At 37.2% G+C, this 27,671-nt stretch overlaps 2 long non-coding RNA genes and 1 pseudogene across 2 annotated transcripts in view; 1 reads left to right on the top strand and 2 right to left on the bottom strand.

Annotated features, from left to right (window-relative positions):
• Positions 1-178: 178 nt before the first annotated feature.
• LOC140509913 (uncharacterized) lies at positions 179-10,625 on the bottom strand. Its single transcript, XR_011968989.1, has 2 exons — positions 10,046-10,625; positions 179-638 (listed from the first exon to the last, which is right to left on the bottom strand). It is a non-coding gene; the product is annotated as an uncharacterized lncRNA (long non-coding RNA).
• Positions 10,626-13,407: 2,782 nt separating this feature from the next.
• Positions 13,408-27,671, bottom strand: part of LOC140509912 (uncharacterized) — an 80,981-nt gene continuing 66,717 nt past the window's right edge. The window contains exons 2-4 of the long non-coding RNA XR_011968988.1: positions 19,124-19,194; positions 14,072-14,212; positions 13,408-13,769 (exon numbers count right to left, since the gene is read on the bottom strand). This is a non-coding gene — a long non-coding RNA (uncharacterized lncRNA). The remainder of the gene's footprint in view (positions 13,770-14,071; positions 14,213-19,123; positions 19,195-27,671) is intronic.
• LOC140510898 (glutathione S-transferase theta-2B pseudogene) lies at positions 14,791-15,519 on the top strand (annotated as a pseudogene).

Genomic DNA, 27,671 nt, shown 5'->3' with positions numbered 1-27,671 from the left:
GAAGACTATAAATCCCCAAACAATTCATTTGTGTTCATGACACTCATTGTATTTATCTCCTGTTTAGCACAGCAGGCTTCTCATTTGTTTGATAATGTCTCTAATATGGATTATTTCATTTCTAGTTAACTTTGGATTTTAACTGGATAAATAAATCAAGAACAAGTCATTTAACAAGTTTTCAAGGATCAAGGATTTTTATTTTGATTTCTTTTTCATTTGCAAGTTGATTCAAAACTTTATAAAACTAAATTTATAAAACTGAATATTTAAAATGATATGCAGATTCATACCATTTGCTATCATTAAAATGATATATTGTTATATTCACAACAGATCTGTACTATGGAAATTGACAGTCTTTACCTACTATGAAAATAAATAGTTACATATGCTCTCCGTTACATTTCCAATGTTGTGTCACATTAGATAAGGAAAAAGAAGTCTGCGAATCTAACTAAGAAAATAAAATGGAGCCCAAAATACACAAGCTTGAGTCTGTTCGCATGTCAGATGCTCACCCTGGACAGTGACCACATCTCTGTGTCTAATCCAAGTCTCCAGAGTGACCGTTGGTCCAGAATGAGTCCTTTTTACACAACAGCAGGAATGCAGCAACTTTCCTGCATAGTCTTCACCTAGAACAAGAAAAACACCATTGCTCCTCTGCTGATTCAAGTATCATATTCAATTAACAGCATCTAAGAAGCCCTGTCTTAATAGGAACAAAGATGAAGTCTCTATCCTGTCTTAACCAGACCTGAACCGTAATCTCTTCTAGTAATCTCATCCAGCCTCCAATCCAACTCTATGGACAGGAAATGGACTGCTTCATGAGACAGCCCATTCCACTCTAGGGTTGGTCTATGAGTTATAGAGTTATCCTTATACTAAACCTAGATTTGTCTCTGAAATAATAATAAAAAATAATAAGCATTTCTAGAGCACTTATACTATCTCATTTGATTCTCACAACAACCCTGGGACTTATTATAGTTAATACTGTTATATTATGATTATGTTTCAGCTATAATTATAGAACACAAACTTTTAACTGCACAAGGTCAAGGGTACTCCATCAGAACCCTCCTACCAGATAGGCATTGGAGCCCTCTTTGTATCCAATCCATTTAAAAAGTTCAGAATCCATCTATAATCCACTCTAGTCCGTACCTTTCTATCTTGTCCCTAAGAAGAGTATTCAACAGACCAATTCAACAAACATTCATTCCATTTCTATTCTGTACAAGTTTATACTGTATATAAGGTGCTACCAGGCTTGATTCTGATGATGGTAAAAGATGATAGTTTCTGCCTACAAAGAGATCACAATCTAAAGAGGGAGGGGGTGGGATAAAACACAGAACACAAATACATGGTAAAGTGTGATGAGGCAAAGAAGAGATTCAAACCAGCTATACCAGGAAACACTGAGGAAAGAAAAAACATATTTAACTGAGAGGATCAGGGAAAACTTTTAGGAGAGTTTGATAGCTGAGCTGTGCTTTAAGGTAGAAAATAATTTAATTAGGTAAATATAGGAAGTGAGTGCAGATCAGACACAAGAGATAGACTACTCAAAGAAATACAGGTGGGACATGGTATGATAAAAACTAGTAATCCAGTTTAGTTAGAATGTAGAATGTTTGAAAGGGAGTCAGCCACCTGAACTAAGTAAGATAGATTGTGAACTGGAATTGTGAACTGATTCAACCATTTTGGACAGCAATCTAGAATTATGGACAAAGAGGTATTAAACTGCCCACCCTTTGACCTAGCAATATGGGTCATAACCCAAAGATTAGGGGAAAAGGAAAAGAACATATATTGTAAAATATTTATAGGAGCTCTCTTTGTGACAAAGAACCAGAAATTGCAGGGATGCTAACCAATTGGAGAATGGGTGAACAAGTTGTGGTATGGTATATGCTTGTAATTGAATGCTACCATGCTATAAGAAATTATGAGTTCAATGATCTTAGAAAAACATGGATAGATTTGCATGAAACAATGAAGAGCAAAATGAGCAAAACCAAAAGAAGGTCATATATAGCAACAGCATTAATTTTAAGAGCAACACTGAGCAAATAAGCAATTTTGACTACCATAAATACCCAAATTAATTGCAAAAGACATATGATGGAAGACACTCTGTGCATCCAGAGAAAGAACTGATCAATAGGAATTTGTATAGAATGATTTTACACATGTGTGTATATATATGTGTGTGTGTGTGTATGTACGCATGTGTGTGTATAAATATGCATATATACATATTTGTATTTAATGGTCTCCATCTCTAGGGTGGGGGGAGGGAAAAAGAAAATTACATGATAACTTCATTATATATTTAAAAGAAATAGAAAGTTGTACATAATAGATTTGCCATTTCATGTGCAATGATCTTTTTTATTATACTATGTTATGAAATGCTTGTTTTATTCCATAAATTAAAAATAAATTAAATTTTAAAAAAGATTTTGAAGAATTTTGAATCACAGACTAAGGGTTTGGACCTTATTTGGTAGGCAATAAGGAGCTATTGATGGTCTTTGAAAACTGGAGGGATATGATTAGAGTTTTCCTTTAGAAATCTGAATCTAACTTCAGGACCCAATATCAATTGGATGGTGAGATGGAAGGTGGGGGGACTAATTAAGTAGCCTTTTCAATGGCCCAAGTGACAGGTAAAAAGGACTTATACTAAAGTTATAGCCATGGGAGTGAAAAAGACAGATTCCAGAGGTACTGAAGAGATAGAATCAGCATGATTTGGTGATTAATTGGATGTGAGGGGTGAAGGAAAAAGAAAGAAAGTAGAAGGACTCTGAGGTTTGGGGAGGGGGAGTTGTGGTAGGAACTGTAGTGCTGCCATCAATTGATATGGAAGCCATTTAAAGAAGAGACTATATGTTGGAGGACACTCAGCAGCTCCATGTTAGGTGATCTGGGCATGTTCAAAACAAACCTTATTACACTTTGTAGAAGGAACTCCTGGTGAACAAACTTCCTCTGCCAATGCAGATCAGGACTTGCTCTTAGAAAGCTGCCTGAGGTATGAAGGGTTAAGTGACTTGTTATGGGTCAACATGTAGTATGTGTCAGAGACAAAACATGAACCCAGGTTTTCTTGATTCCGAAGTTCTCTGTCTCTCTACACCTGCCTAGCTTCCACTTGCTTCTTGTAAGAAGAGAATCAAAATAATTTATTTTTACTTTTCCTATCAGTTTGCAACAAAATGCTGGAGTATAGAGTTTTAGGGAAAAGGTACAAAATAACACTGCAGAAAGTCATTCCTTGAAAATTAGAATTGGACAAGGGGAAGCTAACGACCCCCTGAGACATCAAGAAACAATAAAACAAAGTCAAAAGTATGGAAAATATGAAAGAAAATGTGAAATAGATCATTAAAAAAGACTTGGAAAATATATCCAGGAGAGAACTTAAGAATTATAGGATTCCTTGAAAGTCATGATCAAAGAAAGAACTAGACCTCATATTTCAAGAAATTATCAAGGCAAACTGCCCCGATATTCTAGAATTATAGGACAAAGTAGAAATTGAAAAATCTAATGATCACCACCTGAATCAGATCCCAAAATGAAAACTCCCAGAAATATTTATAATCACATTCCAGAGCTCTTAGGCAAAAAGAAAAAAAATACTTCAAGTAGCCAAAAAAAATTGAAATCAGATGGAACTAGAGTTAGAATCACAAGATTTACCATGTTAAAGTAGTAGAAGGTTTAGAATATGATATTCTGGAAAGAAAAAGAGTTGGGATTACAACAAAAAATAAACTACCTAGCAAAACTGAGTATACTACTTCAAGAGAAAAAAATGAATATTTAATAAAAACAGAGCATTTTCAAACATTCTTGATGAAAAGATGAAAGCTGAATAAATAATCTGACTTTCAAATACAAGACTCAAAAGAAGCCTAAAAAGGTAAACACTAAAGAGAACTCATAAGGGACTTGATTCAGTCAAACTTTTTATCTTCCTGTGGAAAGATGATCCACATAACAACTTCTAAGAATATTCTCATTATTGAGACAGAATGATTCTACATATAAATAGGGCACAAGAGTGAGTTGATTATGTTGAGATGATGTTAAAAATTTGGATAAACAAGAAAAATAGAGGTCCTGGGAAAAGGGAGAAGGGAGAGGAAGAATGGACAAAATTATCTCACCTAGAAGAGGTGTGCAAAGAAGAGTTTTTTTACAATAGAGAGGAAAATGGTGATGGAGCAGGCAACATTTGAACTTCACTCACATCTAAACTGGTTTCAAGATGGAAGAATATTTATTCATATTCAGCTGGTTATAAAAATCTATCTTACTCAGCAGGGAACTAGGAGGGGAAAGGGATAATAGAAAAGGGGTGGTAAAAAAAAAGAAAAACAGAAAAAAACAGAAGCAAATAGACTTTAAAGGAGGGAGAGTATAAAAAGAGAGAAAGGATAAACAGAAGAAAATGGGATGGAGGGAAATGCAGTTAGTAATCATAACTGTGAATGTAAATGGAATGAACTCACTCATGCAATGGACGCAGACAGCAGAATGAATTAGAAAGCAGAATCCAACAATAGGCTGTTTACAAGAAACACATCTGAAACAGAGAGACAAACAGAGAGTTAAAGTAAGAGGCTAGGGGAGAATGTATTATGTTTCAGCTGAAGTTAAAAATGGAGTAGCAATCATGATCTCAGACAAAGAAAAGGCAAGAATAGATTTAATTGAAAGGGATAAGAAAGGACACTATAGCTTGCTAAAAAGCATCACAGATGATGAAATGATATCAATACTAAACATATGTGACCAAATGGCATAACATCTAAACTCTTAAAGTAAAAGCTAAATGAATTACAAAAGGAAATAGACAGTAAAACTATATTAGTGGGGGACCTTAACTTTCCCCTCTCAGAGTTAGATGAATCTAATAATAAAATAAATATGAAAGAAGTCAGAGAGATGAATAGAATTTTAGAAAAGTTAGATATGATAGAATTCTATAGGAAAAAGGTTTTTTTCAGATGTATATGGCACCTTAACAAAAACTAACAATGTATTAGGGCATAAAAATCTTACAATCAACTGCAGAAAAATGCACCTTTTTTGAACTACAATGCAATAAAAATTACATTCAGTAGAGGGTTATGAAAGCATAGATTAAAAATTAATTGAAAACTAAATAATCTAATCCTAAAGAAGGAGTAAGTCAAAGAACAAATATAGAAACAATCTATAATTTTACTAAAGAGAATGATAATAATGAGACAACAATCCAAAATCTGTGGGACACATAACAGTATTTATTGTAAAATGTCTATCTCTAAATGGGCCATCAGGTAAAGCAATAAAGAGTAGTTGCATGCAATTAATTGGGCATGATTTTAAAAAAAACTAGAAAAATAACAAGTTAAAAATTCCCAATTAAGCACCAATATGGAAATCCTGAAAATCAAAGGAGAGATCAATAAAACTGAAAGTAAAAAGAAAAGTTGAATTAATAAATAAAACCAAGAAGTGGTTTATGACAAAGAAATGATAAAATAGAGAAACCATTGGTTAATCTGATTTTAAAAAAGAAAGAAGAAAAGTACATTACTAGCATCAAAAATAGAAAGGTGAATGCACCACCAATAAAGATGAAATCCAAGCAATTATTAAAAGTTATTTTGCCCAATTATGCCAGCAAAAATGATGATCTAAGTAAAATGGGTGAATGTTTACAAAAATATGCACTGCCCAAATTAACAGAAAAGGAAGTAGAATACTAAGATATTCCTACATTAGAAAAAGAAATTGAACAAGCTATAAGTGAGCTCCCTAAGAAAAATCCCCAAGTCTAGATGGCATAAGTGAATTTAAACAAATAGTTAAGGAACAATTAATCCCAATACTATATAAACTATTTGAAAAAAATAGATGAAGAAGTCCAATCAAATTCCTTTTATGACATAAATATGGGTGGTCAGTGGAATAGATTAGGTAGATAATAAGCAGTAGTAAATGATCATAGTAATCTAGTGTGTGATAAACCCAAATATCCAAGTTTTGGGGTAAGAACTCACCATTTGACAAAAAAATCCTGGGAAAACTGGAAAGTAGCTTGTTAGAACCTAGGCATAGACCAACATCTCACAAAGTATACCAGTCAAAAATGGATAAATGATTTAGAAATGAAGGGTGACAGCATAAGTAAATTAGGGGAGCATTTTAAAATGTACCTCCCAGATCTATGGACAAGGGAAGAGTATATGATCAAACAAGAGACAGAGAGCATCACAGAAAGCAAAATAGATCATTTTGATCATATGAAATTAAAAAGTTTTTGCACAAACAAAACCAATGTAGTTAAAATTAGAAGGAAAATAGGAAACTGTGGGAGGGGAGGGGATTTATAGCAAGTTTCTCTGAGAAAGACCTCATTTCTCAAATATGAGAACTGAACCAAATTTATTTTATTTTTTTATTTTTTTCTGTCTTTTTAAAATTTTATTTTATTATTTTTTTTAATGTTTTACAATCACTGCCATAAAATTAAGATTTTGTCCCCCCCACTACCTCCCTCCTTCCCCATGACAGCATACAATTCTGTATAGGTTCTACATATACTTTCCTACTGAGTACGTTTTCACTATAGTCATGCTATGTAGTCGAACTAAAATAAATGGAAGAAATCATATAACAAATCAAAACATAATACACAAAAACACACACACACAAACATGATCTGCTACATTCTGCGAATGACTTCCATATTTCTTTCTCTGAGCGTGGAAGGCATTTTGCCTTAGAAAATCACCATTGGGATTTTTTTTTTAATAAGTCCTTGCATTATTACAAAATTCCAAGTCTACCAGAAAAAACTCTCGCACACTGTGGTTGTTGCTGTGCACAAAGTTCTCCTGGTTCTGCTCCTTTCACTTAGCATCAGATCACATAAGCCCTTTCAGGCCTCTCTGAAGTCTTCTTGCTCATCATTTCTTATGGCACAATAGTATTCTATTACATTCATATACCATAATTTATTCAGCCATTCCCCAATTGATGGGCATCCCCTTGACTTCTAGTTTTTGGCAACTACAAAGAGTGCTGCTGTAAATATTTTTGTACATGTGGGACCCTTTCTCATTTTTATGATCTCTTGGGGATACAGTCCTAGTAGTGATATTGCTGGGTCAAAGGGTATGCACATTTTTGTAGCCCTTTGGGCATAGTTCCAAATTGCTCTCCAGAATGGTTGGATGAGTTCACAGCTCCACCAACAATGAATTAGTGTTCCAATTCTCCCACATCTTCTCCAACATTTATCATCTTCCTATTCTGTCATGTCAGTCAGTCTGATAGGTGTGATGTGGTACTTCAGAGTTGTTTTGATTTGCATCTCTCTAATCAATAGTGATTTAGAGCATTTTTTCATATGATTATAGATATCTTTAATTTCTTCCACCAAAAATTGCCTGTTCATATCCTTTGACCATTTATCAATTGGGGAATGACTTGTATAGTTATACATTTGAGTCAGTTCTCTATATATTCTAGAAATGAGGCCTTTATCCCCGAGCTTAGCTGTAAAAATTCTTACCCAATTTAGGACCAAATTTATTTTTAAAAAAATAAGAGCCACTCCCCAGTTGACAAATTGTCAAAGGATACAATCTGGCATTTTTCAGAAGAAATGAAAGCAATCAATAGTCACATGAAAAAGTATACTCTAAATCACTACTGATTAGAGAAATGTTAATTAAAACAACTCTGAGATATCACCTCATATCTATCATACTGGTTCACAAAAAAAGGAAAATGACAAATACTGGAGGGGCTGGGGTGGGGGGGAAATGGGACTTTAATGCATTGTTGATGGAGTTGTGATTTTGTCCAACCATTCCGGAGAAAGATTTGGAGTTATACCCTAAGAGCTATAAAAATGTTCATACCCTTTGACCTAGCAATAACACTACTAGGTCTCTATCCCAAAGAAATAAAAGGGGGGGTTAAATATTTTTACAAATTTGTACAAATATTTGTACAAAAATATTGAGAGGATGCTTTTTTGTGGCAGCAAAGAATTAGAAATCCAGGGGATGTCCATGAATTGGGGAATGGCTGAAGAAGTTGTGGCATATGATTGTAATGGAATGCTATTGTGCTATGAGAAATGACAAGTGGGATGGTTTCAGAAAAACCTGATACTTTGAATTCATGTAAAATAAAGTGAACAGAACCAGAAGAACCCTGAATTCAGTAACAACAACATTCTAAGGATGACCAACTATGGAAGACTTGTTCTGTAGTTTTCAATCACATCCAATTCTGTGATTCCATTTGGAGTTTCCTTGGTAAAGATACTTCCTTCTCTAGCTCATTTTACAAATTTGGAAACTGAGGCAAACAGGGTTAAGTGACTTGCCCAAGGTTTTACATCTAGTAAGTGTCTGAGACCAAATTTAAACTCAGCTCTTTCTGACTCCAGGCCCAGCACTTTATCTCTGTGTAGATTAAGACAATGATCTAATACAAAAATACAATACAAAAGACCCACGATGAAAAAATGTTCTCCACCTCCAGAGAAAGAACTGATGAACTCTGAACGCAGATTGAAGAACAGTTTTTTAAACTTTCTATATTTCTACTGGGATTTTTTGTATTTTTTGCAACATGGTTAATATGGAAATGTTTTGTGTCATTTTACATGTATAATCAATATCAAATTACTTGCCTTCTCAAGGAAGGGAGAGGGATAAGAGGGAGGGAGAGAATTTGGAACTCAAAATTTTTAAAAATGTATGTTAAAATGCTTTTAACATGTCATTGGAAATACTTACTGCAATAAATAAAAATATATTTAAAAGAGAAAAGTTGTTGTGAAGATCATATGAGATTATATATGTGAAGTCTTTTGTAAACTAAGTGCTATAATAATAATAGCTAGGATTACTATTATTACTGTTATGAAACTTGATGTTTTCAGATGATTGAATTATTAACTAAACAATGAAAGAGGCTATTTGACTTTGAAAAGACAGGTCTTCACAACCCCCAGTAGTTCATTAAGAAATTTGGTTCTAATACTTACATACTTTTACAAGATAATGAAAGAGAGTAATTCATTTGAAACATGCAATAGAATAACAGATTAAAGAGGGACCTTGAGATTTCAATTCAAGAGCTTTTATTAAGTACCTATCCCATACTCAGAAAAGATTCAACTGAAAACCTTCCTGGGAGGATACAACATCTATACAAATAAACACAGCCCATGGAAAACTAAGGTTGCAGAGGGCACTAACAATTGGGGTGAGCAAGTGATGCTTTTTATAGACAGTTATATGCAAGCAGAGCCTTAAAGAAAGGTAAGGATTCTTGGAGATGGAGGTGAAGAGGGTCACACAGTCAGGAGTTAGACGTGATATTTGTAGCCAGATCTTCCTGGCTGTGAGACAGGCTCTTCATCTACTATGCCTCATAGCCTGTTTTAAATATGCACGATAATATTATAATTGTTTAGAGTACAAACTATCAGCTTGTGCAGCAGCTTCTGTATCAATATTATCCTGAGCTAGAGTGCACCTTCATTGCCATCAAATCTAATATAATCTAGTAGGACCTGGTAGAGGAGATTTTATTAGTTATTTTGAGCAGAAGGGATTCTGTCTCATGACCAGAACATTCTTTCCAAGTATCACCTCTAAGACCTGGCTGTGTGACCCTGGACAAGTCACTGAAATTCTCACTTAACTCTAAAGACTCTAACAGTCAGCATCCTTTGGTAAAAGGAGTTTCCTCTTTGGGCTGTCTGCTATATCAGTGACTTCATACTTCAAATGCCTATCCCTGTCCCTTTGTTTTTGACATATCATACATTTTTTAAAATAGATTTTATTGATATCTTTTGTTTGTCCTCTTACCCATCCCACTCCCTTGAGTCACCCTTTATAACAAGACTTTTAAGAGAAAGAGAATAAATTCAGCAAAACCAATCAAGACACAGAAAAAAACCCATGCCAGTGTTCCACACCAACAGACTCCTTACCTCATCAACAAAGGGGGAAGAGACACCTTCACCTATTTCTTCTTTGAGGCCATGCTTGTTCTTTTTGATACATTATTTAAGGTCCTTCTCCACCACCTTTTGCTTTGATTCCAAGGTAAGCCATAATCTCTGCCTTTTACAGATGTTCAGCACTTAGCACAGTGACTGGCACATAGTAGGAACTTCATAAATGTTGATTGATTGGTGTGGAATCAGAGACCCATGGAGTTTTAATAACTTGTTCCGAGGTCACACAGCTAACATGTTATAGAATCAATACTTGAATGATAATACATGAACAGAAACTGGCACCTAAATTGTGCTTCAAGGTTTACAAAGAACTTAATATCCATTATCTTATTTGATTTTCACAATGATCCTGAAAGGCAAGTGAAGGATTTCTTGCAATGACACAGTGTATAAATGACTGTGGCAGGACTTGAACTCTAGTCTTCTGGATTTCCTTAACCAGTGCTCCATCTAACTACACCACCGAAAAATTCCTCTCTGGAACTGAACAGAAGGCTCCAGGTGTGGACTGCGCAGAGCAAAACACCATGACACCATCACTTTTCCAGTCCTACATGACACACAGACAAAAGCATAAAGGATCTGATTTTTCCCACATGGGGGAATTCCAGGGATCAAATAAAATAATTTTGTAAAGCACTTCATACATAATAGAAACAACAAAAAAGCTTATTCCCTTTCTTCCCCCCTACCAACCCAAACAGGGATGGGAAAGATCACAGGACTTAGTAGAGAAGCCCTAGATGATTGCCTGAGGTAAACAGAGGTTTGGTTAGATGACTTACCCAGAGTTATAGAACAAATCATTATTAGAGACCTGATTTAAACCCAAATCTTCCTGACCCCAAGTCCATCACTTTGTCCACTGCTCCTGTTGCCTCTATACTATCCTACACAACATGCCTCTCATATGGCAACCTAAGATCACATTAGCTTTCTTGGCTTCCTTGTCACACTTGTGACTCATATGGAGCCTACAGTATATGAAAATACCAAAATATGGTTTTCAGATGAATTGCTATTTAGCCACAAATTCTCCATCTTTGAAAGTTCAAAACTTCTTATTCCTCCCCACTGAATTTCATCTTAGATTTTATCCAATGTTCTAGTCCACTGGGGGTTTTTTTCCACCTTAACTCTTACATTCAACATTTTATTTATCTCTCCTAGCATTGTGTCATTTGCAGATTCAATAAGCATGCTTCTATGTCTTTTCCATCTCATATCTAAAGCTGAAATCCAACTACTCAGCTGTTTTTCCTTTTCTTCTGTGTCTCCTCTAACCTCCTCATATTGTTCAGGCTCCTCTGCCTCTTTAGATTCCTTTTCTTCTCCATTTTTACATTGAAATATTGCTACAAATTTTAAAAAGAGAAACTCTGACTCTCTAATAATGTAGAAAGTGAAAGGGCATCCCATGAGCTCCTTTAGCTTCTCTTTTATAAAGGACACCAGATTGCACTTTAAACAGAGGTGACAATTATTTAGCCAAGGCAGAATGCCAATAGTGCATATTCATGTAGGTCACTGCAGAATTGATCCTTAACCCCAAACTTTCTATAAGTGAAAACCTTGGGTATAACTCTTTCAATAGCTCTTGTGCTTAACTCTTAAGGGAGAAAAAAGTTTCTGATCTGGAATCTTAAGTCCTATTCATATTCCTCCCTCTTTGTGGTCCACTACCTTTTCACCTAAAACCAAAGAAATTACCTTGGTTCTCCTGGCCTAGATAATCTCGTCTCTGCCTTCCTTGTCTTACCCTAGGGGACTAGCTTATTCTTCCATATATCAACTAACTATACCCATGGCAAATCTCCAGCTTCAGCATCTTTCATGCTACTCTGCCTTGAGTAGACTGATGATTTTGGTCTATTTTCATTCCTGTCTCAAGCTCTACAAGCTCTTATATGAGAAGTTCCAGGAAAGATCTTTTTTTTTAATCCATAAAACCCATGTATCCATGTAGAAAGGCACATGTGAGCCAGATAAAACAAATATCAAGAAAGGGAGGTTAGGCAGTAGCTTTGGCTTATGGTAGGCTTCAAAAGCTTCTGCATATCAGTCTAAAAGATAATGCTGCCCATAACCTTCCTTGATAAAAGGATGAGAATCTGGGGAAAAGTATAGCTTGAAGATGGGATGGACAAAATTAGGCATTTTTCCAGTTCCATTTAAATGGGGTTGTCAGGAACCACCCTGCCCTCTGATCTTCCATCCAAGTAGATGCACTCTCTTGCCCCTAGGAACTTGTGAGTTCAGATCTATCCACCTTCTGAGCCAAGTTCTTGCCCATGGCTGAAAGTATCTAAAGAGGCCCTAGGTCAGTGTTAAGCTACCTTCTGGATGCTAGGGCCAAATATCTGTTGCAAATTGCTCTTGCCTTATCCCTAGTTGACAACTTGCCTTTGGTTTTTTCTTGCCCTGACCCTGAAGCATTTTTTTTGACCTCCTGATTTAATTAAATTCAATAAAGATTTAGTAAGTGCCTATTATGTGCCAGATATTTAGATTTTAAAAGCAGTCATTGACCTAATACTCATAGATATTATAATTTAATGGGAAAAGACATGTACCCCAATACATATATACAATGAAGAGTAAAAGAATTATGAAGTAGGGATCCTAGCAATAGTGTTATGAGAAATTTGAGAAAGGATAGAACATTTTTACCCAGAAGAAGTGGAAAGAAGGAAGTAAGGAATCACCACTTTATCTAGAGGGGAAAAAAATATGGATCCTTTATTTTTTTTATTCATTTGCTATTCCCTATTGGATTTTAATTGAGATTTGAAGGAAGTCAGGGAAGTCAGAAGACTGACATAAAAGGGAAGAACATGCCCTACATGCAGCACAGCCAGTGAAGATGCAAAGGGGTTTGGGAGATGGAGTGTCTTGTTGAAGGACCAGTGAGGAAGTCAGTGTCACTGGATCCTGGCTTACATGGAAGGGTGTAGAATATAGGAAGACTGGAAAGGTAGGAAGGGATCAGGTTATGAATGGGTTTAAAAGATGAAAAGGGATTATATTTGGTCCTGAGAACAATAGGGGAGCCACTGGAATTTATTAAGTGGGGGAGGGGGTGAAATGTGCACACTTTCACTTTATAAAGATCACTTTGCAAGTGAAGAATTGAGATTGACACTGATATTGTGAGCCTGTGTGACTGGCAGAATGGTGCTGTCCTCAATAACAACAGGAAAGTTTGGAAAGGGGAGGTTTTAGAGGGAAAGGCTGATGAGTTCAGGGTGTACCTCAGGAATGTTGAGGTGTCACCAAAATGATGAGGAATAGATGTGAGGGTCTTATTGTCCTGAAATAATTCACTCAGTCTCTAAGTTAAAGAAAGGCATTTATTGGGGTGATAGACCCAAGTGGGTCTGCTTCCATGTGGGAGAGACAGAGCATAGGTGGCAGGCCCTGTTTCCTGTAAAAGTCAAAGGCCATTATTGGGGTGCCTGGTTTGAAAACAATTTTATGGAATAAGAGGAGCAAGCCTGGCTCCAAAATGCCTGGAATATCAGGTTGTCCAGAGATGCCTTTATCATATAGATAAGCAAAGAGAATAGGAAAGGGAAGGGGAAGAGCTGTTCTGGAACTGGGTTGCTTTGTGAAAGCACACAGGTAAGTCCACGGTGGGGGGGGCTTCAATGTATAGTCTTCTTTGATCGCTTTTCTGGCATGAGGATTTGAATGCCTAAAAAAGAAATTTTAAGTGTTTTATTAAAAACATAACATTAAATATCAGTACAAACAACTGAACTTGCTTAGTAATAATTTTCGCTTGAATTAACTTCATATCAAGTATCAACATAAGTAAACATAAGAAGTGAGAGATTGTGCAGTGCTGGGGATAGAATAAACTTTGGAATCAGAAACGGTTCAAAAGTCCCACCTCTGATGCAAGCTGGATAAGTGACCTCAAGCAAGCAGTCTCCAGGAGACTCTCTAAGTTGAAGAGCAAGTATTGATCTGTATTGGTAAATGGCATTTTCTCACCAGGAGTTCCTTCTGTTACTGTTGTTGGATCATTTCAGCCACATCCCATTCTTCATGACTCCATTTGGGATTTTCTTGGCAAAGATAATGAAGTGGTTTGCCATTTCCTTCTTCAGCTCATTTTGAAGATGAGGAAGGAGACTGAGACAAAAAGATTTACATGAATTGGCCAATGTCACACAGCTGGCAAGTATCTAAAGCCAGGTTTGAACTCAGGAAGATGAGTCTTCCTGACTCCAGGACCAGGGATGCTATCCACTCTGCCACCTAGCTGCCCTAGGAGTTACCTACATTAATGAAATTCCATCTGCAATATGCACATATGTATATTCATACACACATGTATGTATGTATATATGTGTGTACGTATGTATTTGTATATCTGGCTATTGTGTAGATGTATATGTACAGACATATATAACATATACTATATGTGCTCCATATTGCAAATTAGCAGATATTTAAGGGCTTTGGGGGCCCATGAGAGGAATCCAAGAGCCTACCAGAGAGTTATTAGAAACTAGAAGAGTTGGTATAGACACAGCCCAAGAGCAGACAATCAGACTTGGCTGGAATACAGGTATATAGCCAGGTGCTCACAGGTAATAAAAACATTTAAGAGCCTGGATGTACAGTTATATTTGTCCCAATGATCCACAAGTGCAAAAGGGAATGTTGTGGGATCTGGACCCATAAGATAACCGCAGATCTTTGCAGCCATGGTCTTGAGCCTCTACCTTGACCTGATCTCCCAGCCCTGCCGCACTGTCTATGTCTTCACCAAGGTTAACTGCATCCCCTTCGAGCTGCAGAGGGTGGAGCCATTCCAGGGGCAGCAGATGACTGATGATATCGCCAAAGTGAACAGCCTGAAGAGACTGCCAGCTTTGAAGGATGGAAATTTCACCTTGGCAGAAAGTGTGGTCATCCTGCATTACCTGAGTCAGAAATACAACACCCCAGCTCACTGGTATCCTCCAGACCTGCAGGCCCAGGCACGGGTTCAAGAATACCTGTCCTGGCATGCTGACTCCATTCGAGGTACCTTTGGCATACTGCTCTGACTACGGGTGCTGGGCCCTCTCATTAATGTCCACATCCCCCAGGAGAAAGTGGACAGGAACATAGCCTCCATGATGCAAAAACTAGGACATCTGGAGCAGAAGTTCTTGCAGGATAAGCCCTTCCTCACTGGTGACCAAATTTCCTTTGCCGATCAAATGGTGCTGGAGGAGCTGATGCAGACTTTCTATGCTGGTTTTGATGTCTTTGAGGGACGGCCCAAGCTGGCAGCTTGGTGTGGGCTGGTGGAGGCTATCTTGGGGGAGAAGCTATGCCAAGAGGCCTGGGAAGCCATCTGTAAACTCTGTGCAGAACCCATGTCCTTGAAGGTCATCCCCTTGGCCATGAAGGAGAGGATGAAGTTATATCTTTCAATTATCGCATAATACAAGATCCTGAACCTTGGTCCTTGGACCCTGGACTCTGACAAAAGAACTTTCTCCAGCACTTCATTCCACTTCCCAACTATTTCCAAACTATATGCCCATGTCCTCCACCCCTTTCTCATGACCTAGCCTCCCTTTATTTTGTCTCTTTCCCCTCCACCCCCCAAAAGAATGTAAGAACTCTTTGATGCCCTAGACGGTTTGCTCATTTTTATATATCAAGCATTTGGCATAGTGCCTGACATATAGTAACAAATGAATAAATGCTTTTTCATTCAAAAAAAAAAAAAAGGGAATGTTGTCCACATATTTGTGTCCAAAGATACTTATCATTATGTTCTTTCTTTTTCCATCTGCTTCTCACACGGAGAGGGAGTGCCAGGACATTCTGGTATAATGGTAAAAGCACTGGCTCAGGTGTCAGAAAACCTGTGTTTGAAACTTACTTCCCCTACTTATCTATTACCTAGGTGATGTGAGGCAAATCCCTTCCCTTCTATGGCTTAGATTTTCTATAAAATGAGAAAGCTAGACTTAATGATAGCAAAAGTCATTTTCAGCTTTAAAATCTATGATCTTCAGCTGAGACAAAGATAGATGAACCAGAGTCATCAAGGCGGATTGTTTTATTTTTATTAAAAATCATACATTTCCAGAGGACAAAATGTTATACTTCCAAAATCTCTTCATTTACTTATCTAGGTTAATTTGACTCATTTCAATACTTAGACCAAAATGAAAACTGCTCTCACTTGTCCACATGACAGTGAAAGTTACTTTTCTTAGTAACAAAAATCCTGGTTATTAATAGAGACTCAATCAGAGAAGATGCAATAAGATACGAGAATAATGAATCTTGGCTTCCCATTGAAGTTATACTTCTGACTGAACAACAATGTGGTTTTCCACTGTCAACCATCCAAAAAAATTTTGTTATTATACAAGATACAGAGAGCAACCTCATAAGATTCACTCCTACCAGGGTTCACTCTGGACTTCATCTCCTCCTCTGAACCACCAGTTTCCACTATGGAAAAATAACTACCTTAAGGCTGTGCTCCCTCCTAAGGAAATGCTGGTGGATCTATGTAAGATCACAATTTCAGAAAGAAGCCCAGTCATGCTTCACCTCATTCATACAAGAATTTACTCCTCTTCTTCCTTCTCTTTCTTCTTCTCTCCTCCTCTTTCTTAACTGCTTCCTTTCTTCCTTGAAGCTGTCACCCTCCTCCATTCCCAACCCACCCCACTTTACAGCTATTGCATTAGCTGCTTTCTTTCATTGGAATATAAACTCTTTGAGAGTAGAGACTGATTTTGTGTAGTACTTGGCCCATAGTAAGCACTTAAATGCTCTATCTAGCTACATTTATATTATCTATCATTTAATTAGCTAACTACCTAACTTAGTATCAAATGGAAAAGTTTAAGCTCAAAATTACCTTAATGGGAATTATCCCACAGTTTTTTAACATATTTTTCTGTGATTGAGGACTTCAGATAGGCATTTTAAATCCATACTTGAAATAATGTAGAAAAAGAATATTTACCCAGGCTTTAAGCACTCATTCATTTAATTTTGAGTTGTATATACGATAGGGCAGCTAGGTGGTGCAGTGGATAGAGCACCAGTGCAGGAGTCAGGAGGACCTAAGTTCAAATCTCACCTCAGACACTTGACACTCACTAGCTGTGTGACCTTAGGCAAGTCCACTTGCCTCATCCTGGGTCATCTCTAGTCATCTTGATAAATATCTGGTCACTGGATTCAGATGGCTCTGGAGGAGAAGTGAGGCTAGTGACCTGCACAGCCCTCTCTCACTCAGAACAAAGTCAAGCACAAGTCATGTCATTACTTCTCTGATGGCATGGTCTTCTTTGGCAAAGAAGGATGAACACACATACATATAATATCTAGAAATTGGAAATTGCAGCCAAAATTCTAACCTTACTAAAACACTAATGAAGGTCTAGTTAAGTTTATTGTTTTGTCTTCAGCCTTTCTTATCATTTGGACATCAGATATAAAACACAATTACTGGAAGCAAGAAAAGTTGGATTCTTTCAGTGCCCATAAGATTACTACCTATAAAAGTGAGAGCTATCTTGAGAAGGTTCATGAACTCCTTCAGGTGATCAGAGGGTGATTCATATGTTACTGCATCAGTTGACTCAATATGTTCCTCCTAACCTGAAGAATTCACATAGCCTTCCAAAGCATCCAACACAACTAAAGCACATGGAAAAGCAATGTGGTGCCTGAAAATGGTTGCATTTGGAATACGAAGAACCAAGTTCAAATCCTAGCTCTCTGTGTGAAGCTTGTGTCTTTGGACAATTCATAATCTGCCTAGCAAATTGAAGAATTTACTTATTTGCCAAATGATAAGAGCAAAGTAGATAACTTCAAGTCTCTAAATCTAGGATCCTAAGTCCTCTGTGAAGGGAATTTATTCAATAACTGTCAAGTTCAGTTTTTACTCAGGATTTCCTCCTGTTAAAAATGAAAGATGCAACTTTATTAGTAACATACCCCTCATTTTTAGATGAAAATATTTATAAAAATAAAAGTCAACATTCCCTTCTTCATTGGGAAATACTCTTACAAAACTAAGCTTAAATCGTCATTTTTGTGACAAAATGAAGGATCTCCAAAATTTCTTAGACATATGGAATACATTCTGCATTGTGATCCATTTTTCCTATCTCTCTTGCATACACATTTGGAAACTTTCTTTGTGTATTTATGTTACATCAGAAAAAGAATATACAAGTACAGTACTGATATATGACTATCTTTCTCAATAACCCCTAATAACTCTATTCTAAAGTCAGTACAATAGGAGCATATAAATCAACAAAGTTATTAAATGTCTTTGACACTTCCCATGATATCTATTTATAATGCCCAACAATGATGGCAAGATATAAACACAGCCTTCTCATTGTTCTCAAAACTACATGAACAATGAATACTTTATTTACAGCACCACATCTGACACCTTACATTCAAATCTCTCAAGCTGCAAAATTTAAAAGATTACACTTGTAAGTTATAGAAAAGCCTTCTGACATGAACATATGTATTCTTGTAGCCAAAACACAGCCAAAGTGATTTTCCTCCCATTTAAGCTGGTGTTGAAAAGTCTAGAGAAATTTTTACTGTAAAGTTATTAACCTCTGAAAACATTAGAGTAGTGAAAATGCTGACAGATCTGTAATACAGTCTCAGTCTGACAATGTCAAATGGACTTATTTTTTTCTTGCTTTTACCTAAGGACACTTTTCCTTTATACTTGAATTATGTATTCACTTTCAATCATTATATCGTACCACACATAAAATGAGTGAGCATGGGGAAAGTAGAGAAGGGACAAGTTCATATTTCTTCTTTAATAAATCTTTCTCTAGGTTAAATCAGTGTCTAGGTCTTTTAACACATGTATATAAGTATGGAGGAACAGGAAATTGCTTATAAACAATTCTATATCCTTTGATATTTGCTTGCAGGAAGTCAATAGGAATGTGGCAGAAAAAAACCTGCAAAATTGTTAGGAGTTTGAAGGTTGGGAGGAAAAGAACTGGAAAACCCAATGCTACTTACCATTCTTAGCTGTCAGAGAATGCTGAAGTCAAAGTCTGAGTTCTAGCATATTCAGTGGATGGAATGGACTCCTGATCATAAGAAAAGAGTATTTCATAAATCTGTGATCTTCTTCCACAACTGCCTAGGCAGTTTCACAAGTTGCTATGGCTCAAAAAAAAAAAATGTATCACCTGATGAAAAACTTAGTGATGAGTTTATGAACTTAACTAGACCAGTACTCATTAGACAGATATGTCAAATCAAATTTGAACCCCTTCCAGCCTAGTAAAACCTATGAGAACTCATACTTTGCTTCAGGAACCCCGAGTTCACCTCCACCCCACAATGGAGCATAGGAGAAGACTTTAGTGGAAGATTTCAGAATTAACAAGCATTATTGCGCTCCCCACTTGAGTTAGATTAAAAATGAAAATCATTTTACTCCTGAAACACACCCGCACACAATTTTAGCTTTGTGAAAACTAAATATCATCGATAGCAAACAATACTAAAGAATAAAATAAAATAAAGAAACGTAGTTAAACTTCAAGTGAAAGAGCTGCCCAGTCTACATACCTATTACAGGGAACCAAAAAATTCCCAAGAGAACAATGGTGGTAGCTGTCCACGTTTCCAGTGCTGAAGTCAGTACTTTGACAAACCTCCTGAGTAAATCTCATTTTTAATTCCCCACTCCCACTCTCACAAATATTACGTTATCCATCATTCTGGAGAAATGCAGGCACTGGAGAGTCAACAACCTCCCTCTTGCTTCCCTACTTCCCTATGAGGCAGGAAATTCGCTCTTCCTCCTCTGACTTCCAGGCATTTCTCGGCTCTGCCAGTCTGCACGACTAGATGTGCCTCAGTCGATTTAAGTGCGTCGTCGCCCCTTGCAACCTGAAGAGGATTATTGGCTCTGAGCATTCATCATAACTTCTCCAGCTGTTGTGGGCTGGGTGGAGTGGTGCCGAACCTATCCGCCCTTTATGGGAGGGGGAGGATTTCAAATTCTCAGCAGACACTGCTCGGCAAACCCAGCCTTGTGAAGATGAAACGAAAGCTGCCAGTTGCCCTAATGAAAAGGAATCTGACAGTGAAACTCAGAATGCAAAAATCCGCGAAGGCGAAGCAGAAGCTGGCTGGTCCTCCCTACATCACCTGCTCAGCCATTCTCTGCTACATAGTTCATAATCCGTATAAGGCGAAATAGGCAGCATATGCAAGGGGAAATCATTTTCTTTTTATAAATGTGTCCTCTCCACCGCTATCATTTTCTTAGTGTGACTAATGTCAAAGGAACTCTCCAGATCCTTTTAGGGTCGCCCAGGGGAGAGTAGTGGGAAAGGACATCAGAGTATTCCCCAGGCCTGGGATTAAGTTCTATTTTAGAATGGGAAATATGTATCATTCAATTAGTACTGTACACTGATTTCCTTCCCCACCTAGATTAGATGATGAGCAATACTGCTTTGAAAGAAAAAAGAAATGAAGAGAAAATGTATAGAATTGGTGGGGAGAGGGGAAATATTGGAGTTTGGGAGAACGTTTTTTTAGTAAAGTTTCTGTTTCCTTCCTAAGAATGTTTATTATCAGTGTGATCCTGACAGTCTACAATTACTAAGTGCTCAATTTAAAAATAATAATTAATTCTTCCTTTATTAAAGAAATCATTTGGAAAATAACTCTTTCATCTTTTTAATTGAATGTGCCAGAATACAAACGCTAGCTGACCTAATTCTCAAAGATAGAATGCATCCCAAATAATGACCACTAATCATATATGAGCAGATATATTCAGTGATCACATTAACAGCTATGAGTACCTATATTCAGATAAACAGAGAGATGAACAACTCATAACCATTGGAGGGGGGTGGGGCAAGGAACGTGATTGGACAATGACTTGCTTTGTTTAAATGATCTAATGAGTATACACACACACACACACAGAGTGAGAGAAAGAAGAAATGTAAAAACGAAGTTCTCACTTCACTCTGAATCAGTTCATATGAGTCTTGTCCAGTTTCTCTGACACTATTCCCTTCATAAACTATCAGTACAACAGTATTCCATCACTTTTATATACCACAACTTGTTCAGTCATTTCCTATTTGAAGAACACCCCCTCAGTTTCCAATTCTTGGCCACCAAAAAAAAAGTGCTACAATTGTTTTTTGTATATCCTTAAAGTTAATCTACTTTCCCTATAATTCACTCTTCTCCCTTTCCCCTCCTATTTTCCTATTAAATAAAGTTTATTTCTGCCCTCAGCTTTATACGCATGCATATTTTCTTCCTTCCTTTGACCAGTTCAGCTGAGAGTAAGGTTCAAGCATCCGCTTTTCTCCTAGGTGACACAGACTTCTACTTGTGTACCCCAATTATTTGAGATAATTTTCCTAAACTTCCATGTCCTTCTTCCCTACCATTATAGCTCTCTTCCCCTCCTTTTCAATTCTTTTTTTGTGCATTTTCTCCAGCTGCCCTCCATGCCTGGAATTTTATTCCTCCTTTTCTCCTTCTGGTGTTCTAGTTTCTTTCAAGTTTCAGCTAAAATTTCACCTTCTATGTGAAGCCTTTTCTGGTACCCCTTAATACTAGTGCTCTCCTTCCCATTATTATTTCCAATTTGTTCTGTATATGTCTTATTTGTAAATCTTCAATTTATCCTGTACACATCTTATTTGTCCATAGTTATTCATATGTTGTGACCCCCATGAGATTATAAACTCCTTGAGGGCAGAGAATGTTTTTATCTTTCTTCATATCTTCATCACTTAGCAGTCAGTGCCTCACACATAATAGTTACTTAATAAATTCTTGTCAATTTGAACCTTTACTATCAGGGCAGGTCATAATCTCTATTTTCTCAAATGTAAAAAGAGAATACCTATGTTAATTACTTCAAGGGTTATAGTGAGGCTAGAATGAGAATTAGGTAAAGTTTTGCAAACTTATTATCTATGTATACATGTCAATTTCTTTTATCATATGCATGCTGGGATAGGGGGATAGTCAAACCCAAAATTCATTAGTAACAGCATTTCTTTTCCATCAATTTTTCTTTGTTTTATATTCAAAATACAATTCTTATTAGGATCTACATTTAAAAGGACTGGGAAAGAAAGTGATAAGCAAGATCCACCACAGAATCATGGAACAGTGTTAGAGTTAAAAGTGAAGCAGAACTAAATATGTAAGTCCAAAATATGAATTACACACTGGTATATATATTATAATTATACACATGGTATATGGAATATACCATGAAGCCCATTCATCTCTTTTAGCATCCTAAAAATTAAGCGCATTTTCTCAGCTATACAACAAACATACAAATACCCTAAACCACCGATATAACAGGACAGTTGCCTATAAAACCTGACCTCTGTCTCTGGACTCTAGTTTCATTCCCTTACAGATCACCATCTTCATCAAAGAGCAATCTATAAGCCCTGTTCGTTCTGTATTGCCAGGGCTCAGTTCATGACAATCTCTGAAGATTTAAGAGAAAACATGGCAACAAATTCCAAATTAAGGTCTTTGGCAAGTTTTCTAGCAAGTCAAAAGAAGGTTTCTTTTGGTAATTACTTTTGGTTGAAACATCATAGAGTTAAATATTCTTGTTTCTGTGACTTTTATTGTCCTTAGTATCCACCTTGTTGTGGGGAGGAGCCAAGATGGCAGAGTAGAAAGACACACATATGCTAGCTCCAAACCCACAGCTCATAAAATATCTTAAAGAAGAACTCCCAACAAATTCTGGAGCAGCAGAAGCCACAGAACAATGGAGTAGAAAAGATTTCTATTCCAGAGAGCCCTGAAAACAGACACCAAAGGTCCGTCATGCACCAAACCTGGAGCAGAGGCCAGCCCTGCCTTGGCTGTGTGGCACTCAGAGGAGCAGATCCAAGCGGGCTTCAGGGAAGGAATCTCCAGCAGCCACGCAGGTCCCTCCACCCACAAGTGACAAGGGTCGGTGAGAGGGTCTCTTTGGCTGGTCGAGAGGGGAGTGGGGTGTGCCCATAACTCAGGCCCCTTCGGGAGGCAGCAGTGGGGGCGGCAGTGGACAGGGGCTCCCCAAGCAGGCAGGAGCCTGGATCCATTGTTGAAGGTCTCTGCATAAACCCCCTGAGGGAACTGAGCCCCATGTGGCGGCCCTGCCCCCACCTGAGCACCTGAACTTAATCTCACACTGAATAGCAGCCCCGCCCCTGCCCAAAGCCCTGAGGCTGGGAAGCAGCATTTGAATCTCAGACCTCAAGGGCTGGCTGGGCAGATCTGGAGGCAAGGTGGGGGTGGAAAGAAAACTCAGAAGTGAAGTCACTGGCTGGGAAAATGCCCAAAAAAGGGAAAAAAAATAAGACTATAGAAGGTTACTTTCTTGGTGAACAGATAATTCCTCCCTTTCTTTCAGATGAGCAAGAACAATGCTTACCATCAGGGAAAGACACAGAAGTCAAGGCTTCTGTATCCCACACATCCAAAATAAATATACCATGGGCTCAGGCTATGGAAGAGCTCAAAAAGGATTTTGAAAATCAAGTAAGAGAGGTGGAGGAAAAACTGGGAAGAGAAATGAGAGACATGCAGGTAAAGCATGAACAGCAGGTCAGCACCCTGCTAAAGGAGACCCAAAAAAATGCTGAAGAAAATAACATCTTGAAAAATAGGCTAACTCAATTGGCAAAAGAGGTTCAAAAAGCCAATGAGGAGAAGAATGCTTTCAAAAGCAGAATTAAACAAATGGAAAAGGAGGTTCAAAAGCTCACTGAAGAAAATAGTTCTTTCAAAATTAGAATGGAACAGATGGAGGCTAATGACTTTATGAGAAACCAAGAAATCACAAAATAAAACCAAAAGAATGACAAAATGGAAGATAATGTGAAATACCTCATTGGAAAAACAACTGACCTGGAAAATAGATCCAGGAGAGACAATTTAAAAATTATGGGACTACCTGAAAGCCATGATCAAGAAAAGAGCCTAGACATCATCTTTCATGAAATTATCAAGGAAAACTGCCCTGAGATTCTAGAACCAGAGGGCAAAATAAGTATTCAAGGAATCCACTGATCACCACCTGAAAGAGATCCAAAAAGAGAAACTCGTAGGAACATTGTGGCCAAATTCCAGAGTTCCCTGGTCAAGGAGAAAATATTGCAAGCAGCTAGAAAGAGACAATTCAAGTATTGTGGAAATACAATCAGGATAACACAAGATCTACCAGCTTCTACATTAAAGGATCAAAGGGCATAGAATATGATATTCCAGAAGTCAAAGGAAGTAGAACTAAAACTAAGAATCACCTACCCAGCAAAACTGAGTATAATACTTCAGAGGAAAAAATGGTCTTTCAATGAAACTGGGGAATTTCAAGCATTCTTGATGAAAAGACCAGAGCTGAAAAGAAAATTTGACTTTCAAACACAAGAATGAAGAGAAGTATGAAAAGGTAAACAGCAAAGAGAAGTCATAAGGGACTTACTAAAGTTGAACTGTTTACATTCCTACATGGAAAGAAAATATTTGTAACTCTTGAAACTTTTCAGTATTTGGGTACTGGGTGGGATTACACACACGCACACACACACAGAGTCAGAGAGCACAGAGTGAATTGAATACGATGGGATCATATCTTAAAAAAATGAAATTAAGCAGTGAGAGAGAAATATATTGGGAGGAGAAAGGGAGAAATGGAATAGGGCAAATCATCACTCATAAAAGAGGCAAGCAAAAGACTTTTTAGTGGAGGGAAAAAGAAGGGAGGTGAGAGAAAAACATGAAGTTTACTCTTATCACCTTCCACTAAAGGAAGGAATAAAATGCACACTCATTTTGGTATGAAAACCTATCTTACAATACAGGAAAGTGGGGGAGAAGGGGATAAGCAGGGTGGGGGGGAGGATGGAAGGGAGGGCAATGGGAGGAGGGAGCAATTTGAAGTCAACACTCTTGGGGAGGGACAGGATCAAAAGAGAGAATAGAAGCAATGGGGGGCAGGATAGGATGGAGGGAAATATAGTTAGTCTTACACAACATGACTATTATGGAAGTCATTTGCAAAACTACACAGATATGGCCTATATTGAATTGCTTGCCTTCCAAAGGGAAGGGATGGGGAGGGAGGGATGAAGAGAAGTTGGAACTCAAAGTTTTAGGAACAACTGTCGAGTACTGTTCTTGCTACTAGGAAATAAGAAATACAGGTAAAGGGGTATAGAAAGTTATCTGGCCCTACAGGACAAAAGAGAAGATGGGAACAAGGGAAGGGAGGGATGATAGAAGAGAGGGCAGATTGGTGGTAGGGGCAATTAGAATGCTTGGTGTTTTGGGGTGGGGGAGGGGACAAATGGGGAGAAAATTTGGAACCCAAAGTTTTGTGAAAATGAATGTTAAAAGTTAAATAAATTAATTAAAAAAAAATATCCACCTTGTTGCCACACAACACCACAATGATGTTTTCACATAACAGATTTTATATGCTAGTTAAGTTCTTATAACTCTCAATGCCACATCAAACCTTATAATTACATACTGAGTTTGGATGTCATAACCATCCGTCAGACCATAAAATTTCTCTTAGTCAGCTGTGTCCCCTTACACTGAATTTAATAGGACTTTTTTTTTAGTATGGAACACAGGGAGATCAGCCTCAACCCTCAATATGGCTACATAGTTCTAAAATTCACCAGTTGAGTAACATTTTACAAATGTGGATTTTTTTCTCCAGTACCATCATCACCAATTCATACAAGTTTGAACTGAAATTGGATTCACCTCAGTCAGCCATCACGATAGTTCTTTAAGAAGCATCTTCATCTTCGCATGTCACTTCCCTATCCATCCCTAAGAGGAAAATTAAATAATGAAACTAAGCTATTGTCTTTACTGGACTTGTGATTTTACTGATATTTGAACTCTCTAATGAAGACACTTTCTCTATCAACATATACTGGCATCTCTTATGCAACTTAGAGAATTGCCTGTTGCACTCAGAGCTTAGGATGATTTATTGGATCACCCAGAGAATTATTTTAGAGGTAGAACTTTAAATCCAGGTCTTCAATATTCTTAAAGTCAAGCTTTCTATCCACTACATCTATGCTACAGTGGTTTCTAAGCCAATGGCATCTTAGTATACATCTAATATGGTTATACTAGATGGCATCTGGGGTCCTTTCCATCTCTGACATTCTAGGATTCCAAGAAATAGCAATAGCATCCATGGTGGGTATAGGTAGAAATCACAGCAATCTTGTTGACTTTGCCTTCTAAAATTGTTCTTTTCAGGAGAACAGGAACATTCAGTAACTGTCTTGACATTTTTCCTTCATGTTGCTGTGACAGCTCTACTAATGTAGCAATTAATCAAGGAAAGTTTTCCTCACTGTTCATAAGCCTTTTTGGAAAGACCAATAAATTTGAAGTCAGGAAATCTAAGAGGTGTCACTAACTGCCTTTAAGACCGTGGAAAATTTATAATCTCTTGGACTTTGCCTTCTTCTCATTTGTTAAATAAATTGAATGAAATGAAAGATTATCTCGATCTAAAATTGTATGTTGTTAGTTAGGATGTGGATATATAATTAGGTCCATTTTGCAGTTAGACACTTTTTAGTTTGACCTCTAGAGGGCGAGCCCTCCCAATTTTAAAATTAAAGGGTTCCAAGCTAATCTTCTAATATTGGAAAGAATTTAAGCTTAGTCAATAGTAAAGAATATGAGCATAGATAGAAGAGGGAGTTTAGAGCCCTTGTATCAAAGAATATGATATAATTAAGTACTATATTTTGGCCAAACACAGTAGAATTTTTCAAAATTATTATGTAAACCCATGGAGTACCTTTCTATTGCTGTTCAGTTGTGTTCAACTCTTCCTGACCCCATTTGGGGTTTTCTTGGGAAAGATATTGAACTAGTTTGTCATTTCCTTCTCCATCTCATTTTACAGATGAGCAATTGTGGTAAACAGATTTAAGTGATGTGCCCAGAGTCACACAGCTAGTAAGTATCTGAGACCAGATTTGAACTCAGGAAGATGAGTCTTCCTGACTTCAGGGTGGATCCTCTATCCACATCACCACCTAGCTGCTACCTTTTTCTTAAATACCTTTAAAAGATAAATAGTTCAAGATCATTCCCATAATTCTGTGACAATATAATTCATTATTTTGCATCCTCTCTCTCTCCCTCCCTCCCTCCCTCCCTCCCTCTCTTTTTCATTCTGTTTTAACCAGATGCTTTAGATGAGACACAAATGAAACATGTGGAATGTCTACTGGCCCAGGAACCAGAAAGTCATGATTCAAGTTGTTCTTTGTCATTAAATAGCTATATAACCTTGAGCAAATAACAATATTCATGGACTTGCACTATCATCTATAAAATAAAGGGACTGACCTAGATAAACTGTGGTTCATTCCAGTTCTAAAAATGCACTGATCTTCCTCATATAATATTTAATTTTTGACGAGATAGCTAAAGCTATTATAGACCAAGATGGCAACATGTTTCTCCATTTTTATTTCTTAAAGCAGAATAAGTGCACTGCTATGGAAAA

The sequence above is a fragment of the Notamacropus eugenii genome, chromosome 6, assembly GCF_028372415.1.
Source record: "Notamacropus eugenii isolate mMacEug1 chromosome 6, mMacEug1.pri_v2, whole genome shotgun sequence".
In the NCBI taxonomy this organism is placed as follows: Eukaryota; Metazoa; Chordata; class Mammalia; order Diprotodontia; family Macropodidae; genus Notamacropus; species Notamacropus eugenii.
Note: the sequence above shows the minus strand (reverse complement) of the source record. Positions and strands in the feature narration are given on the sequence as shown.